Source organism: Nicotiana sylvestris, chromosome 5, assembly GCF_000393655.2.
Source record: "Nicotiana sylvestris chromosome 5, ASM39365v2, whole genome shotgun sequence".
Taxonomy (NCBI): Eukaryota; Viridiplantae; Streptophyta; class Magnoliopsida; order Solanales; family Solanaceae; genus Nicotiana; species Nicotiana sylvestris.
In genome coordinates this window covers 60,463,886-60,468,392 of record NC_091061.1, presented here as the reverse complement: position 1 = coordinate 60,468,392, position 4,507 = coordinate 60,463,886, and positions in this window count along the sequence as shown.

Here is a 4,507-nt window from a genome sequence, read left to right as displayed (position 1 = left end):
CTGAGTGCCTCCTCCAGCCTGAGAAGTGGCTACTGCAGCTGGAACAAAGACCGCATGAGCATGATTGGTGCATATGGTAAAAATCTGAGCTAAGGCCTCTTGAAGGCTTGGAATCACAATAGACACAGCTGTTGCCTGAGCTGATCCCGCTGGTGGATCCATAACTGGACCTGATTCTGAACTGGGGCAGCTAGTGGATCTGCAGGTGTTGCCTTGGCAACTGTGCAAGTTGCACCTCCTCCCCAACCATGGCCTCTACCGCAACCTCGGCCTATCGCAGCCCTGACTGGTGGTATCAGTGGATGTTCGTCCTGCCTAGTAGCTCGTATCCTCACCATCTGTAACAGAATAGAATAACAGAAGTTTAGTTACCAGAAGAAATAGATTTGCATGATAAGAATTCAAGAATGTGAATTTTCCTATGGGTTTTGCATCCTTTTAATAGGCAAGACTCTACTAATCGTGCTCATGACTCATGAGACTTATGTATCCTAGGATCTGATACCAACTTGTCATGACCCAAAATCCTAACATGTTGTGATGGCGCCTATTGATGGTGCTAGGCATGCCGGTTTTCAAAATACTTTACTATTTCATAAAAGATAAACCAAAAGCTTTTTCATAACAGAGTTTTCATAAAAACATGAGTTAAACTCAAAATAAAAATGAGAAAATATAGCCCTAAACATCGGGGTGTACCAAGTTAATGAGCAACTAGACCTTTTGTCTAAGAAACAATGTATATAATAGTTCGTGTCTAAATGTCAGTATAGAAAAGAAAGATAGCAAAGAAGGAGAACAAGGACTACGAATACCGGTAGCTGCCTCATAAATCTCCGGTAATCAACCAAGCACGAGCTCAATGTCCACCGTGTCCGAAAACATCTAGATCTGCACAAAAGATGCATGGAGTAACGTGAGTACTTCCAGCTCAGTAAGTAACAATAATAAATAAGGAAATGATGAACTACACAGTTGTAGTTTATATTCATTAATTTCCGTAAAGAATATACATAATTTCAAATCCGGAAGTTTAAGTAAATTAGTTTTATACAGTTTCAAGTTCAAGTAACTGGATATAAAAATCTTCTAGAAATTTCAGAGCAAAGATAGATAGCAACTAAGTGCACTAACAAATGAAAGTAAGTGCAGCGCTCATAGGGCTACTGTCACTCAACTCATTTCATCAGCTTAATCACACGGCTCTCAACCCTCAATACTCAAACTCAATAGGTACCTGTGCTCACTAGGGGTGTACAGACTCCGGAGGGACTCCTTCAGCCCAAGCGTTATACCGCTGCGGTAGGCAACCCGATCCATAATATATAAATAGCCATTATGCTGGATGCAGCGCGCAACCCAATCCATATACATATATACATCCCTAAGGCTCATTGCGGCGTGCAACCCACTCCATTTACACACAAACTCACAGCTCAACACTTAGGCCCTATCTCAGTCGCTAACCTCTCCAGTCTCTAAGTCTTTGAGAAATAAGGTAAATTAGCCTAAAAATAGATAATAACATGTATCAACAAGCAAGAAGAAGAGATGGAGGTATGGCAAACTATTAAAGCCATGACTGAGTACAAGACATCATATAGTAGCTATTTCAACAAATACACGACCTCTGCGGGTCCCAACAGTGATGTTAAACATCCTAAGCATGATTTCTAACATGGATTTAGTCCAATTTATATAACAATGAGAGAAACATATAGCTAATAACAAGTTATTCCAATTTATGATTTCACGGGACGGACCAAGTCACAATTCCCATGGTGCACGCCTACACGCCCATCACCTAGTAGGTGCGTCACCTCTAAAGTAATCACATAGCACAACGTCCGATGTTTCATACCCTCAAGACCATGTTTAAAATTGTTATTTACCTCAATCCGAGTAAAATCCTACTCCAAAATGCCCTTGCCTTGGGAGCCGGCCTCAAAATGTCCCGAATCTAGCCACAAACAGTAAAATACAATTAATACAGACGGAAGGGATCAATTCCATAAGAAAACTACTAAATTAGAGAAAAAATCCGAAATCGACTCAAATTCGGCCCCCGAGCCCACGTCTCAAAATCCGACAAAAGTCACAAAATCCGAAAGCCCATTAATCACGATTCTAACTATACAAAATTTATCAAAATCTAACACCATTGTTCACCCAAAACCAAAAAAATCACTCTCCAAATACCTAGCTCTAAACCCCCAAATATTTACCTCGAAAACACACCAACTAGGTGTAAAATTAATGGGGAAACATCATTATTGAAAATAAATGGGCACAATGAGCTTACCTCAGTATTACTTCGAAATCCCACTCAAAAATCCCCAACATCCGAGCTCAAAGTGATGAAAATGGTGAAAAATCTCGAAGTCCCATATTTATATGTTCTGCCCAAGCTATCCGCATCCGCGGACCCACTTTCGTATTTGCGACACCTCTTTTGCGCAAAAATATCTGCATATGGGGAAATCACTTAAGTGCCCAACTTCCGCTTCTGCGATCACAGGACCGCACCTGCGCTTACCGTAGGTGCGGAAATCTTATCGCACCTGCGGAAAAACCTCGCATCTGCGGCCTCATGCCCGCTTCTGTGACCATCGCAGGTGGGAGAATGTCTTCGCACTTGCGACCTCTGCGCAAGTCTTTCTTAGTCGCTTCTACGATCCATTCCACGCTTCTACGGGCTCACACCTGTGGTTCCCACTCTACAGGTGCACCAACAACATCACAACTTCAACTGCTTTTCAACTTAGAAATCAAGTCAGTTAACCGCCCGAAATCAACTCGAGGCCCTCAGGACCTCAACTAAATATGCCAACAAGTCTTATAACCTAATACGAACTTAGTTGAATCCTAAAACCACTTCAATCAACATCAAAAACATGAATTACACATGGATTCGAGCCTAATGAACTTCAAAACTTCCAAATTTCACAAACGACGTCAAAACCTATCAAATCACATCCGATTAACTTTTAGAACTTAATGAACATCTGCACCTAAGTCATAAATGACACAACAAACCTACTCCGACTTTTAGAACTTCAATCCCACACCGATATAAAAAATTCCACTCCAGTCAAACTCTCAAAAATTCCAACTTTCGGCAATTCAATCTTAATTATACTACGAACCTTCAAATCACAATCCGGATGGGCTCCTAAGTCCAAAATCACCTAAAAGAGCTAACAGAACCATCAAAATTCGAATCTGAGGTCGTTTTTACATAAGTCAACATCGATTCAACTTTTCCAACTTAAACTTCCAACTAAGAGATTAAATATCTCGATTCATTCTGAAATCACTCCGGACCTAAATCAACTAACCCGATAAGTCATAATATAGTTGTAGAACTGTTTACTGTGAAAATGGTACCAGCAATTAAATTTTTAAATAGGATTCTAAAAATACTTGATCTATTTTTATGCTAGTTGTTAAAGTAGATGATCTAGGAACATGAAGTTTAATGATGAAATGCAAGCTAAAATGAGGCAGTAATAAAACCGAGAGGCCTACTGCCCTGGTATAGGACTGGTCGATGGGGGACCTTGGGGTCGATATTCGGGTCGAGCTCGAGCTACCGGGGATAGTTGGGAATGGGATAACAGTTAAGATATGATTAATCAAGGCTCCTTATGGCCAATACCAAGAAATAAAGGAAGAACAAGTAAGAAAGCGATAAATGTTAAAGCATCCTCAAGCCAACGAGACCGAGTAAGTTAGAGAGAAGAGAGAGAGAGATATTATCGCACTTGAGTAAAAATAGTTGGGGCAACATCAGCCCTCTACAAGGTGGTGTGGGTTCCTTTTATATAAGAGGGGAACCCGGCTATAGTACATGGGCATTAATTGTAAATTATGGTGATGTGACGGCTAGACGCCATGCTTCGGCGTAGGCTCTAGATAGGCCGGCCCTGTCAGACTCAGCCTTGTGCCTTGGAAACTTCCCTTTCTATTTTAGCCTCATCCTCCGTCTTCTTTGAGTCGGGCCCCGACGAGCCCTGAAGGAGGGAATTCGGTCATGGCTTCACATCCTCGGGGTCTCGAGGCATTCTTCTGAAGTGTCCTGATAGCGAGAAATCAAGTCCTCTGATTTCACCGCATACAGATAGTCTCCGCATTTCCCTGAACGAAGCGCTGGGAAATGATTCTGACACCTCACCCCTGGAGCTTCTTATGGTGACGTCACACCAATGATGCAACTTGTGGCACAAGCTTTTGTGGCAACCGGGGTGCCCCGTGGGCTTGTGCATTTTTACATCATTTAGCGTGCTGCCGATTCCCTTTCTCCAAGGTGAGTGTAACGACGCCGATTTGATTTTTCAAGAGCACAGTAATTGCATCCGCCGGTCAATCTTCCAAAGCCTCGATGATTGTGTTGTTACCCCTTATTAATGGGGGTGCCTTGGCGCTGATTTTTCTATCTTAGTGGTTCCATTAGCTTATTTAGCAGTTTCTTCTTATCATCTTCCTCCATCCTTGACCATCATGTTTG